Source organism: Vicia villosa, linkage group LG7 (assembly GCF_029867415.1).
Source record: "Vicia villosa cultivar HV-30 ecotype Madison, WI linkage group LG7, Vvil1.0, whole genome shotgun sequence".
In the NCBI taxonomy this organism is placed as follows: domain Eukaryota; kingdom Viridiplantae; phylum Streptophyta; class Magnoliopsida; order Fabales; family Fabaceae; genus Vicia; species Vicia villosa.
In genome coordinates this window covers 118,503,707-118,519,453 of record NC_081186.1, presented here as the reverse complement: position 1 = coordinate 118,519,453, position 15,747 = coordinate 118,503,707, and positions in this window count along the sequence as shown.

Below are 15,747 nucleotides of genomic sequence, written 5' to 3'. Positions count from 1 at the left end.
ACTCTCTCGGAAAATCAATGCCTGTTTGATACTCTAGCCGATACTTGTTTGGTATTCTAATCACTTATTGCCTATCAACTCATTGAATCCATTGCCTGTATGGAAAGTTTCAAAGCCAAGATGTCTGACAATCTGTTTGCTCTTGCATTTTCCTATTGTGAGGAAATCCCGTGGATGTCATGCTGTGTCCTGGGGCATTTTCATCTGTATATCTCGCAGGTACATCCTTTCGAATACACCATGTCAGCACAGTGGCGGATCTAGGCAAGTGAGAGATTCTCATTCCCTAGCTGAGTGCATTCAGATGAGGTTTTCTTTGTTCCAAGATTCTCATCTCCTCAACAAAACATATTTCAATGCAATCTCCGTGTTCAGAAGCCTTATTCCCCGATGTAATGTCTTCTCCCCAGTTGAATCATGATTGAATGATATGTGATTCCCCAGCAAGCTCTTAATGAGGTTCCTTGCCCGAATGCCTCTCTTTCCCCAGTAGAGCGCTTCTCTCTCCAACAGATTGACCTGTTTCCCCAAGAGAGTCATTTTATTCCCCAATGGAGTGATCTTAACAAAAGGTTCTTATGGTAAGCTCCTTATCCCCAGCAGATTTCTTATCTCCTCAGCGGATCGTTATGTAGAAGTATTAATCTTTCCCACTGAGTCTTTCCTCCGCAGAGATTCGCATGCATCCTCAGCAGGATCTGTTCTCGTCTAGGACTTCCCCAGCGGAATGCGTCCTACACAAGCAAGTTGGTCACTCCCCATCAGAGTTGTCTCCATGACTTGCCCTTATCTCCACATCCCCAGAGTGTCGAGAATTTGCTTCTCCAGTGAAGTGACCAGGGTATTCCCCAAGTAGTTAATTGGGATGTTCATATCCCCAGGCAGGATTTATTCCCCAAACAGAGCTCGCATCCAGATTTGATCGTCTCCAGCAGATTTCTGATTCATCTTTGCCAGCTCGTAGTTTGTGACTTCGGGTCACTCATCTTGTCCTCCCGCAGAGTTCCATATTCTCTCCAGGACTTCTTCAGCAATTCAGTGCTCCTCAGTTGTCTCCCTAAGCAGCGTTCGAATCATGCATTATTCGCATTGCATTCTCAAAGCATATAGCGTCTTCCTTCTCGGGAACGTTAATTTATAAACATTCATACATGCATCATGCATAAATCATGTCATATCTGTTTCTTTCTGCAGGAAAGTTTATCCAGATTCTAATGCTCCCCAGAGGGCAATATTCGCCTAATCATTACAGGCGCTTATCCTGATGTTTTGAATCAGAAGAGGATTGTTCTACTTATTTTCTGGCATAGCTCAGATCAGTTCAAAGAAATTCCTATTCCCGATGCCCCAGATCGGTGGAAGATATTTGTTCCTATCCTGATATCCAGCTCAGTTGAAGGAACCGCCTCCGGATCTCTATAGATCTTCCGAAGGAGCAAGCCCTCTGATACATCAGATCAGTTGGAAATATCTACTCCCTGACGATTTAGTTCGTTCAGAAGAAGAAACTCGCCTGCCCAGTCCTGATGCCTAACCATCAGTTGAAGACACTTTCTTTACCCGGCGTACACAGTTCGGAAGAGATATCCGTTCCTATTCCTGATAAATCAGACTTTCAGTTGAGGGAACCGCCTCCGGATCCCCGTGGTCTTACGAAGGAGCTAGCCGCTAATTCCCAGATTAGTTGGAATATCTACCTGATGATTTAATTGCATCAGAAGAGATGTCTGCCCAGATTCCCAGATCATGATTCCCAGATCAGAGATACCTATTACCCGTTGATGTCCGATTCAACCGATGTATCTCCCTCGATTCCCAGATCGACTTAAGACATCTATCCCGATGCAAGTTCGGAGACATCTGCTACGTCTGATACCTAGATCAGTCGAGATGCTCCTTCTCTTGATGCCCAGATCATTTGAAGTGTTTCCCCTGCCTGTGGGTGCCCGTTCCTTCTTATTGCAAGTTGGAGCTTATTTAATTATCCAGGTCAATTGAAGTTTTTTCTCCCTGCTTGCGGGGTGGTACATTCCTTCTTTTTACAAGATAGGATCTTCTGTTGATCAAGAGCGCAAATTTTCGAGTTCATTCTGGTATTCAATCTCCTTCCACCTCAACGGTTCGAAACTTTCGTTTCTCACTCGTCAGGTTCAAGAAGTTTGAATAGGGGCAGCTGTTGCACCCCAAAATTTGCCCTCTTCTCTATGCTATAAGTTATGAATGACGTTTATTTCGTCATGTGAAAACTGTAGAAAAATAATAAATTTTTCCTCTGAAGATCATCCAGTTAAAGTGACGTTCTTATGTTTCAAATTCCTCATTATCAAGGATTTCTCAAGGGGAGTCGATTTCGGCTTGGAGTGTGAGAGATAGGATTAGAGACTCATTGGAAGTGCGAGTAAAGGTGGAAGTACAAGGTAATGCGAGTTTGTTCATTAGAAATGGATTTTTGCTTAATCAACAAGGACCAAAATTTCAATGATTCAATCACGATTTGCAAATTAAAATTCAAAGTTCTTGTTAAGGGATTCGACTCAAAGGGTTCACTTAATATTGCAAGGAGAGACTTGAATCTAAATTGAAACATAATGGAGGGAAATTATTATTTGGATTGGTATTACTTGGTATACAAAGCTATTATCAAGTCAATAACTAATTCAAATTTTATTACAAACCAAAAGTTCAAATTCAAGTTCAAATGTTCAAAGAATTACAAAGAGAATCCAATGTCACCACTACATCTTCAAATTACATTTCCATTCATATTACACTAAAAATTACAAGAAAAAAGTTCCAAATCCATGGCCTCTAAATTGCTACTCAGGGCTGTCTTTGCTAGTTGACTTGACTGCTTTGGAGTTTATTGTTGCGGCTAAACAAAAGAGAAGAGCACCATCAGTTGCATAAACCCGGTTCATCCAATACGCTCAAGAAAAGGAGTCCCGACATCACAACATAAACCGGTTCATGACGGCATCAGGTGATATAATAGATTCACATAACAAAAAGCTTCAGCAAAAAAGAAAATGAACAAAAAATCAGAAAAAACGCAAGACAGAAATAGGGAGCCGAAACGTAACAGAAAGCGGTAACAAACTTTTACCCCTCTCTCTATGAATTCACGCTTGAACCTTCATTCATTCACCATCTCTGTAATCTCCAGCCATAACAGAAAATTTCCAAAAACCTTCAATCTCATCATTGTGACCAAGGATCGAACATAAGGAGATCGATACCTAGAACAGACTCGGTAACAAACTCTTTCCATTGACGATCGCATCTTCATCTTTTTCTCATCATCTTCATCATAATCTTCATCCATCTTCTTCACCAATCTCCATCTTCAATGGACACAACTTCATCAATAATAATAAGAACAGAATTGCATCAAGAATTGGAGGAGGAAGAGAATAACAGAATTGAGATAAACCTGTAACAAAGAACTTAAGGCTCTTCGATCTCTTCATGATCCAGATTCTCTCGATTCAACCTCCAATTCTTCAACATAACAGAATCGTGTCCATCATCAGCATTTCAATTCACTTCGATTCATCCCTGCATCAATCTCCGACGAACATTTCGATTCGTCTTCACCTGCAACAACAACGCAGCATTCACATCACGTTATATCAACGACGAGAACTCCAACATAAACAGCGAACATCGGATTAGAAGAGGAGAAGACGAAGTCGGAGGAAGGGAGCGATTGAATATCGTACTTGCACTTCTCACGTATTTCTTTCTTCATCTCGTCGAGAACGAAGAATCACCGGAATCGCTGTTGCGGAGAGATTATGCGATTGAGATTCGAGACAGGGAGCAATTCGAGCGGAGGGAGATGACTGAGATGCGAGAGAAGAGAGGACCGATCAGAAAGACGAGCGAAGGAGAAAAAGAGAGATGGCCGGACGGTTGCGTGTTGGCTTTTCGTCGGTGAAGAAAAGTCTCCGGCCGCCGTTGCGCAGAGAGGGAGATTGATGAACTTCGTTCATCTCAATGGTCACAATTCTGTACCCTAATCCCTTTCCAATTTTATTTGATTAATTGAAGATAATGAATGGTTAATTGAGTTAATTGAGCCTGTTAATCTGACATTATTTGTTAATTGAATCAAACATGTGAATAATGGGATGGTGTATGTGATTGGATCAAACTGTTTGGGCCAAAACGAATTGCTATTCCTCACACCCCTAACAGCCCATGCATACCATGTTTTTTTGGCCAAAAAATCTGAATACACAAAAACAATTCCTTGGGCCTCATCAGCTTGGGCCTTGCGCCAGTTTTACTGGTGGCACCACTAATTTCAGAATAAACCTCTCCTGTGTGCATAGCTTTCCATTTTAGACTTGTTTTTTTATCTAGTTTGTTTTTTTTATATAATTGTTAGCATAATAAAAACATGAAATCATAATAAACTTTGTTAGATTTAGGATTTTAATCTTGATATTGTTTTGTTAGATTTTAGAAATTAATCGAATAGTTCGTTTCAGTAGCTTTTGGTTGAATAAAATGACATGAAAACAATTTCACTTTGTTAGTTTTATTGGCTTTATAAAAAGATAATAAAAACATGTAATATTTTCTTGTTAGAATTTGGTGCTTTGTTACATAGTTTTATTCTAATTTCTTTGATAAAAATGTCATAAAAATTAATTTGCTCTTGCTTAGATTTTGTTTTAGAATTTACTTAGAGTTTAATTGCTATTATTTTCTATGGCGGGTGCACGTTTCCTTGTTATTACTGATTTGGTTGTTGAGATGTGCGAGGTACTTCGAGAGAGCCTTCGATTGCGTTTCGACTTGCTTCGTGTTCCACTTTATTTGTGGGACACGAATTCGCTTCCGATGCGACTTGATTTGCCTCGTGTTCCACTTTATTTGTAGGACACGAACGTATTTCTGATCGATTCATCTGATCTCTCATTCATTGAGATGTATATTCCTGTACTGTCTGGCTTGTGTTTCTCTTGCAAGTTGCTTGCGTGGTTATGCTCGACGCGTACCTCATGTCGTTTGTGATCTATTTTCACGACGACGCTTTCTGACTCACTTTGCTTGATGATGGCTTACGCGAAGTATTCCGGACTTCTCTGCTTACGCTTGCTAGCTCATTGCGGATTTGCTATCCGTTCAGTATTGTCTCCTTGCCCCTTTTACCGCTTTCTCGCATCATCCTTTAACATGAGAAGTAGGACCTAGACATGCATCTGGCCAAGCCCTCGAAAAAGGCTCTGTTTTTGTTGGTGTGTTTACATTTGTGCTTTGCGGCAGGGAGTCACGGTGTAATAAGTCCTATATGGCACCCCGCCTAGTCTCATCGAGTCTGTTCGGTATGCGCACGCTACGCGTTGCTCGCTTCTGAACCAGCATAAGATCTTGTTATCGAGTATGTCAGGAAAAGGGTTCATGCAGCCGGACCCCCGCCTTTCCTATATCTCGCGTCGCTCGATGTTGATGCTCGGTGTACGCACGCACCGTTTTCATTTATGATCCGTGACGGCTTGGTTGCTGAGAGGGAATCGCTCCTCTTGTCTATGGCCCGATCATTTTTGCGAGGTCTAATGCTTGGTTGACTTGGGTTGAGCTGCTTCCCTTGGCTATGGCGGGGCCGCTTTTCTACCATTCGACCAGTACCGTTGGTTTTGTTTGCTTTACGAGCGGAGCTCGTTTGTGTGATATCATTGTTTGCTTCCCTTTTCCCTCGTAGGTTGTTAGTTTTTGTTTAGACTTGTACCCTTTGTATGCTAACATTAGGTAGCAAGCTTTCCCCCTTAGCTTAGGTTTTCCTCATGCATTCTTTAAAACACAAACCACACTCTTTGATTTTCCTTTCTTAAGAGCTTGTTATTTCCGCTCCATTCCCAAGCATAAGTCTCCAAAGGTCGAGCAGCGGAGTATGAATGTAACTCGTTCACCTAAAAAACACAAAACAAACAGAAACTAGTTAGCTGAGCTACGGTAGCTCTGATTCTGCAAAACAGATACGTAGGCAGCGGGGTAGGGCCCGTGCGAGCACAATCCTTTCTTTTCCCTACATTTTGCATTCATTTTAGTCCAGATTAGCGTAGTTTGCTTACACACCCATAAATTTAGACACTAGCGTGGATACCATCGAGTACGATGGGCGCGAGGGGTGCTAATACCTTCCCCTCGCGTAACCGACTCCCTTACCCTTTTTCTCTGGTCGTGAGACCGTTGTTTTGTTTTGTGGTTTGACGGAATAGGAACAGGTAGACCTCTATCAGAAGATCGCACATCAGATTTAGCCTATTGAATCATCACCAACCTTTTAGGTCTAATCCGACAGTTTCCTGCACCTCACACCGAGCCAAGTAGAAGAGGTTTTGCATATAAGCTCCTCCAGTATCATAACAAGTATTCATTCATTTGCTTCTACAGAGCTATATCTCTAATTCCACTAACTTAAGCATTTTAACATATACATCCCATATCATTGCATTGGAAGCTCATAGTAGTGCATCGAAATAACTCATTCCGTGTTACATCGTGATGCTTAGTGGAATACATAGAGAGTGAGTTGTTGCTGGGTTTTTTAATGCACTTACTGACTTTTTTTGTAATTCCACTTAATATATAAGTTTTTATTTTATTTTATTTCATTTGAATGCCTAATGTATTGTGCACATAGCATTTTTTTAGTGATTATGACTAAGTTTCTTCTATATACAAATGAAATAGTAGTCACATCATATACATCTAAATCTGGGCATGAGTTTTCTCAAAAAGACATTATTGTTAACAACATGATAATGTTTAGTAATAAAAAATCCATAGGTTTTTACTTGTTTAGGTTGCTTTGATATGACATCGAGGGACACGAGTAATATATAAAAGGGACTATGATCTTCCACACAATCTAACAGCGTCAAATAAAATTAAAGAATATGAAACCCAATTTATTAAACACACTTTAATAGCCATGGTTTTTATATCTTACAAGTGGAATCTACATCATTTATATATGCGACATATTGTGACACTTTCACTAGTATATTGAACATATTAATCTATTGAGTTGATTAGGTTCTACCAACAATCATTCCTTTCAAAGTAGAAATTTTTATTGCAAAACAATATATTAAAGAACCTTCTCAATGGCAAGTCATGTTTCTAAGTTATCATTTTTTTAAGTTCATTTGTGAATTTTATAGGTACATATCCTTTTACCATATCATTGTTATATTAAACTCCAATGTGTCATAACACCTTTCTTTTATTTTAATATATGTTTGTTATATAAGTTTCCTAACCTGCAACAAAGTTCAAAGTAATTTTTTACTACCTAACTTTTAAATTTTTCCCATGAAAGTCTCTAAACTATAATTGCATGCACTTCCAAATATGTTGGAACTGAATTTTTTAAATAACAGTTGTTTATCCTTTTTAATTTCCCCTAGGTGTATCAGCCTATATTATGATCACTTTGTTATGTGTTTTGAGCTGTGGGTTTCACAATATATTATAGATGATATCCACCCTTATAAAAACGACACACAAAAGATATTACCTTTCAATTACTTTTTAATAATTATTTGAGTTATTATTTGAACATGTATTGTATTGATTTTACCGGTTGATCAGAATTAAAAAGTGATCAACGGTTTAGAGCACAATATTGGTGATGAAGAAGAGTGGGTGTACCTACAAGACACTCCGATAATGAAGTATGAACGCCGATACATTTGAATGTTTTTAGGATAAGATTTGAATTATCTGACCCTCTCAAATGAGAGGGTTTATATAATGCCCCCAACGCTTGACCATTAGTCCATATTTGGGCTGAGTCGAGGATCTAGGCCTAAAATACGTGATTGATCCTCTCAATGAGAGGGTTTATATAATGCCCCCAGCACTTGACCATTAGTCCTGGCTGGATCAGGGATCCAGACCCAAAATACGTGACTGCCCAGAATCCAGGCGAGAAAGTAGGAATCCTGGATGGCTGTCTGTAACTAGCCGTTAGACGGGCAGAGACGTACTTCTGGTTTGCAAAGGTGTCCAGCAAGCATGTGGCCATTTGTTCCTGACTGAGGAGTAGAATGGATGTCTTGGCGCTGGTGCGGGTGGAGGTCTGGACGAGGAAAGCGATGGTCTGTTGTCCGCAGGCCAGATGAAAATGTGTCCTTGGTAGAGGGGCAGGAGGAAAAAAGCTTTCCCTTTCCCTCAGCTGGTTGGGCTAAGATTATTGGGTCATTTCGGATGCAGAAGTGGATTGGGCCATGTCTAGCCATTAGGCGAGTCTGGAACAGGTAGTACTAAACTAGTACTCAAATATTTTGAATGAAAAAATAATGCAGACACATATCCTTATACTATTACACATAATTTCGTCCACATTTACCGTTTCTATAGTCCTATACAAAAATGTGTACAATAGCATTTTAGGAAGACCATTCACTATAAACCTTGACATTGTGGTTTTTCTCTGTCCACCTAAAGAAGAAGCACCACAATGTCTATGATGAGTTTATAACAATATGTGGTGACCTATCAAACATCTGAAGAATACATTAAGCTTTACATCATAATCAAGAGACAATACTAGACAAGCAGAAGATAAAAGATATGTTATGAATCATCATACCGTGAGATGGATCTCCATAAACAAGTATAATATGGCGTATTCTGATTCATGGAATCTCGATGTCGCGACACAAAAAATTCCCGAATGTATCGAACACTTGAAATATAATAGAGTCTCCACTGAACTTTATTTATTCAAAAGGAAAGGGAAAATATCGATAAAACCTGTAACACCCGGAAATTCGATTATTTGCTTAATCTAGACGTTTGGAGTGTTTAGTGAAGTTTTCGAATTTTGAGACGATTTAGTCGGTATTAATTTGGGATAGCGGATCAATATTTAATTAAGAATTTTGGTATTTTCAGTATTAGAAATATTATTGGAATAATATTTGAAGTTTTGTGAATTTTATGAGTAATTAAGATTAGACCGGATATATGATGTATTGGTCGAATTTGGATTGTCTGTGTTATTTTGAGAAGCGTATTTGAATTTATTAAGTTAAAAGTCGGATTTCTAGTCGAATGGTCGAAGAATAATATTAAGAATAATATCATTTACAAGTTGGAATTTATTATATCGTTGGAATATTATTAATAGTGATATATTGGTCATTTTGAATTATTATTATCTTATTGGACCTAAATTAGTTTGTGAAGAATAATAAAAAGGAAGTGAAAGGCTAAGCCCAATTGCAAGTGATAAATTAGGGTTTTAGAGAATGAGAAGTGTAGTTTGTCATTTTGGAGAAAACAAAGTTTGAAGAGAAGGAGGCAAGTCAAGAGGAATAAGCTTGGAGATGCAATTGGAGACCCATTGAGTTGCTTCATTTGAATAAGGTAAGGGTGTGTAGATTCATTGCATTTGCTATGTTACATTGTTGCTGGAAATTAAGAATTTGCCATGAATAATATGAATTTGGAGTGTTGCTTTCTGTTAATTGTTGTTGTTGTTTGATTGAGGAACCTTATAAGAATTGGAAATATTACAGAACCGTAATATTTATTGAAGAACATTAATGGATTATGGAATTTGTCTAATGGAAATAAGATGGGGGATTTAAAGACGGTCGGCGGCCAAGCCCCATGACGGGCGGCGTCCTTGGAACACCCACGCTCCTTTTCGTTTCATTTCCAGTGTGGACTATTTCTTTTGTTTTCTTGTTGTGAGTGATGTTTCTTTTCTTTATGTGCCATGACTATTAAATGAGGTAATTATATATTGATATTATAATAGAAATGAAACAAAAATAGAAACAGTAAGAACAATAAGTAATTGCAAACAGTAGCATCTGTTGAGTAATATGCCATGAACATTAGTAGTTAGAAAACAAATGAAATGAAAACAGTCCGGTTTGATCGAAATAGCCGAATTAAGCGGTATATTTAGTTGTCCGAAATTTGATGAAAATTGACGTGGTAGCTAAGTTTAATTAGTACATTAACGTGGTGGTGTTATTTTGTCGAAATTGTGACATTAATCGGTCGATTAAATTTATGGTTGAATTTACTTTTCAATAAGCATATTTAATTAGAATAAATATGAACTTAGATTAACTATTCGGTTTATCGGTAAATTACGATATCTTGAGTATTTAATCGAACGATTCGAATAACCGGTGAAGAATAGAATTGTATCTTAATTAACCGGTTGAGCTGTGATTTTAGTGACTTGGAAGTATAACCCGAAAACTCATAAAGTCGTGGATATTCAGAATTTAACCGGAAATTAGATAACCGGTAGTGACGTGAGATATATCTAATTTATTAGAGATTATTAGGTGAACAATTTTGGTCAGTTGATAGTGGATTAGTGAGTTAATAAATTGACTAATTCATACAGAATTATAAGACTAATTTGACTTGGCTTAATGTGTCGATTTGTTGTGATGATTTTGTCGGTATATGAAGTTATATGTTTGTGGTGTTACACCGAAACATGATGATGTTGTGATGATTTTGTTAATATGTGAAGTTATATGATTTGCGATGATGTGTCAAAACATGACGATGTTTGTGATGATTGGTAATACGTGATGTTGTATATAATTGTGATGATAATTTTATTTCTATGTGAAGATGAAAGATTATTTGTGACGTTGAATTACCTCTAATAATTGGTAATTATTAGTGATGTAGGCGTATGCCTCGCAGTGACGTGTGATTGTGATAAGTATGTTGTGTATGTCTTGTTTGTCGAGTCACATTGCATATGCATACTCTGTGACGGCCTGGATTAGCAAATTAGTGACGAAGGCTTATGCCTTGTGCCTCAGATTTGGGCAATTGATGACGGGGGCTGAAGCTCCGAATGGTACCACATGCATATACATGAGTCGTGTCCCATGTGTCTTATGTGATTCATAGTTGTGACATTTTGTGACTATATCGTGATTGTATTTTGTGACTTGTTAAATGATGGAAGAATGTGAAGATGTAAATTGATGATTTTATGATTAGTATGATGATATTAATATTTGTGAATGCGATTAACTGAATATGTCTGCTGTGACTTATATGTGATGTTTTGTGTTTAGATGTTTATGTGATGTTTTATGACTAGATGTATGACTTATATGCTATGACGTTTTGGGATTGGAATTGTGATTTATACTTGTGATACGAATGAGATATATACTTGATGTGAATATGAAGTGTCGTGACTTGTGGTATGATGAAAAATACGTGAGATTTGTGAGTTGGTGAAAGTATAAAGGGTATGGCGATATTAATACTTGCGATGTGATAACTATATATGCCTGAATCCTAATATACAATTTATCATGCGCTCACTTATATGATTTGATATCTCACTCTTTTCTCTTGTTCGCCGTTGCCTTTATATTGGTAACGTGCATGTATTCATGTATGAAGATTTTGTTGCCGTTAATCGAGTCGGTTGTCGCTCTGATACATAGCACTCGGGGGGATGATTTATGATGTTTATGATTGTTGTTGTTTATTGTTTTGTCTTAGCTGAATATGATGTTATTGAATTAAAGATTGAGAACTATGATTCTGCCATGTTCTAATCAAAGAAGTTACTTTGTTTTGAAAAGTAATATATGCGGAGTATTTGTTTAATTGATTACAGAAGTGCTATGTATCCGCTAAATGTGATTAAGTGATTCATTTTAAGTGAATATGTGACGCCTCATTTGTTCGTTGAGAAATTTTGAAACTCTGATTCTTGAATAATTGTCGGGTAGAAATGGGGTGTTACAAAACCCACGAAAGAAAAATAAAAATGGTCATCGCAACCAAATCGGGTTCGGGAGTCAGTTATGCAATGGGCAGGTATTAGCACCCCTCACACCCGTTATACTTAATGGGACCCATTTAGTTAGTTATGTGAAAGAATGTCAGCGTGATGTTAGTTTGCGATCTTCTACTTATTATGCGAAAAGAAAGAAGAGGTATTTTTTTAGGTTTTATATTATTGTGCTTGCCCAGATTTTAAAATCCCGTGTCTACGTAGTTTTAGGTGCAATGAGAAAATCAGAGCTTCATAGTTCATGGTAAAGAACAATGAATTTGTTGGTTGCTTTTAAAGAATGGTTATTGAATCGTGTTGAGCAGTTAAACATTGCTTGTTGCTTGCTCTTGGAGGTTGAAGCGTTAGTTTAGTTTGCGTCAAAATAGATAAAGCATATTCATTTTTTAAAAGGTTTTCAAAGGTGCGCCAAGGCGAAAAAGAATTTGATGAGCTGAGTTGATTCTATACGGAGTTGAGTATCCGTTTGAGAAAGTGTGCACCAAGCGCTCGTTTACTCAAGATTTCAAAAGGATGTACATCCAATTGTCCTCTTTTGTCCATATTTATGAAAATTATCTTTGTAGAAAATGAGTACTTGTTTGAACAAGGTGTGCACCAAACACTCGTTTACTCGTGTTTCAAAAGGATGTGCATCCAATTGTCCCTTTATCCCAAGTTTAATTAAAGTATGTTAGGTTGAAAGACCAATAGTCGTTTTGAACAAAATGTGCACCTTACGCCTGACTATTAAGGTTTCAAAAGGATGTGCTTCCAATTGTCCTCTATCTTTCAAATATATTAAGAAAAATATTTTCGCGCGTAAAACAACTTGATGTTGGATCAAGAGTTTTAATTTGATTTTGAAAAGATTTGAATTAAACGGGAAAAGCACTTAACGTTGTATCAAGCGTTTGCGCTGCAATCGATTGAAATTTATTTGAAAAAAATACTTGAATTAATCTAAACTAACATTCTCATAAAAAATAATAGTAATTCTAATTACTACAAAAGGCTAAAAAAATAATGACAAAAAATAAAAATAAAAAGATAGTAAAAATAAATATAAAAATAGTAAGAAAAGAAAAAGAAATAAAACACAATATAATTAAAAAGCAATACAAACCTGGACTAGATAAAAATTTAAACAAAAATCCCAAAAAAGGGCGCTGACACTAGAAAATATGGGGGGTGAGAGAAGTACTTGGCAAATGGCCAATGTCTGAAAGGCCCAGTTAATGAGTCAAAGAGCTTGACTCACTTAGGGCCACTTGATGGTAATATTGAGGGAAGTCAAAGACATCAGGAGGTTTAAGGCATGCATGCATGAACGTTACCAAGGGGGAGACTTCACCAGATCTCTAGTTGACACAAAAAGTTAAGCAATCCAGGGGCTGCTGGACAAGCCCCTTGGCAAAATCCAAGGGCGTATAGGGGAAATATAAAAACACTAGGGTTTCACTCACCCTTATTTCTCTCTCTCTCTCTCTCTCTCTCTCTCTCTCTCTCTCTCTCTCTCTATAGAGTTGCTCTGCAACTCACTTATACTTCTATGTTCCCATTTCAACTTGACCACCTAAGAAGACGGTGGAGGGTCGGCCATGGACGGCGGCACCTCCGTCCTCTCCGACGAAGGCACAACAACTAAACCTCAAAATTGAAGCTACCCCTCAAACTGAATGCTATGAATCCAAATACTCCATCAAAAAATTCAATAACTTAACCAAACACCATAGATCTAAGTCTCTTAAACAAAACTCTATCTAAATCATAAACTAGTCCAAAACTCCTCAAACTTTAAAACCTCAAATGTAAACCCCTCCCTCAATCCTCCTCTGAGTACGAATTAGAGGCCAAAACCACGAAAACACCTCTCCAAACACCGGATCGAAACTGTTCCCAAATTGAAACCCTAATTTCTAACAAGAAAAAAAATCCTTAAGGTCTCATAAGTAAGAAAAAAAGGAGTTCACGTTCCCTTTTTTTAGCCCTTATGTACTAGCAGTAGGCGATCCTATGATCAGCAACCAAAGATCGAGGAAGATGCATTATTATCACCTGTTGGTTCTGTGTTGGCAGCAATTTTGGTAAAATATAATGTTAGGATGTTCTACGAGATGTCAAAGCAGATGTCTTAACATCGTTTACTTGAAACTGAACTAAGTGTCAGTTTCTATTTTAGGGTTGTGTGTTCCAGGTGGTTGTTTGCGTGTTTTGTTTGCATAATCTCAGGAAGAATTTATGCTTGAGCTACTCCAATAATATTGGAGTAATTATGACCTGATTGCTTGGATATTTTATGTGTGGCTTCAGAACCCTATTTGTAGAATGGCCTAAGCCTTCTCTTGAGAGGTGTCGCTGCCACTGCTTTTTATAGACTTGTTAATCCTAATTGTTGTGTGGCTTTTGTTTTGTGTTAAGGACTCTGTGTTTTGTGCTTACCTGGTATTAGGTTTTCGAGTCCCTCATTGTGTCGCTTGTAATCCACTCTTGTATTGGATTGATACTAGAGGTGGAGTGTTTTTATTAAGTTATAATATGTTTAATCTTCGAAGCTGTTAACCAAGGAGAGTAGTGTCATTCTCATCAGCTTTTAAGCATTGAGAATTGTGTGTTTTGGAAGAGTGTCTTCTACTGTTTATTATTTGTGGTGTTTGTCACGGGTTGTGACTGTGGGGATTTGAGGAGGGCCTCATACCCATGTGAGTCTTAGGTAGAAGTCATAGAAAGGGTAGTGATTAAGTGAGAAGTTGTAAACGGGGAGTTTAGCTTTGAATTGATACTATCACATATTAATTTCATCCCTGGCTTGGTAGCCCCCAGAGTAGGAAAGTTGTTCCAAACTGGGTAAACAATTCCTTGTTTCTTTTTCCTTTCTGCACCGTTTATCGTTATTGATGTCATCTTCTTTCATAAACTCTATCAACAGATATTTGTGTCGTGACATCTCATTCGACATCACATATTTGATACCAGAATTTCACCACCAACAGTCCTGATTTGTCCTGATCCCCATCAACACTCGAGTACTCTAAAAATATCACATATGCATTGAAATTTAGGGCCACATAGTAAGCTCTGACCACGAAACATTTCAGCTACGAGACATGCATTTAATGCGTGTGTTTTTAGGAAAACTACTCATACTCTCCACATCTCTCCAACCATAAAACGAAGGTCTACTCGGACTCAGTATGCTTTTAAATTCCTAACTTCATGAATGAACACAAGGACTTGAGGGAAAACTATTCCAGGCCGTCGCAACCATCCAATAAGACCGACCCAATTCGTGTGTCCTAATCAAGGAACTCTCTATAGCTCTGTTAGAAGGTCGCGTAGTGCATTCAATATATTTTCTTATGACCAACTGTCATATCTAATTAAACGGCCTCCCACACCTCATGGTAGTCAAGCGGGAGTGGTTAAAACCTCTCATTGTATATAAGCTCCACCACAAGTCATGACATGTATTTATTCATTCACTCTTACAAAGTTACCATTACTAAAAATATTATATTTTATGACAAAACTTTCACCTCACCCAATGAAGAACTGAAGTAACATTCTAAGACGCAGTATGTTTTTTCTTTTAAGAAATTAACATCTATTCCCTTGGTTTAAGAACAAAATTGAGGGGAAACTAATTCAGGATACATGTTTCGAGTCCTAGCAACTGAAGTTTTTATTTTTTCTTTAAAAGTGGCGCATTTCTTATTTTATAAGATTTCATTTCATGAATAATGTGAGATATTGGATCGAACTCTAGTATGGTCGAAGGGTAGCTTTTTAGTTTGACAATTCGACATGATCTTAGCATGTCGTTGAAGTCTGTTCACATGCTGTAGTCGAAGGCCTGCAATATTGTAGTCGAAGTATGCTTAAGTATGTAGCAGTTCAAATGCTAGGATTGTTAGCTTGTCGAATTGGCCATGTTTGTTAAGCCCAAT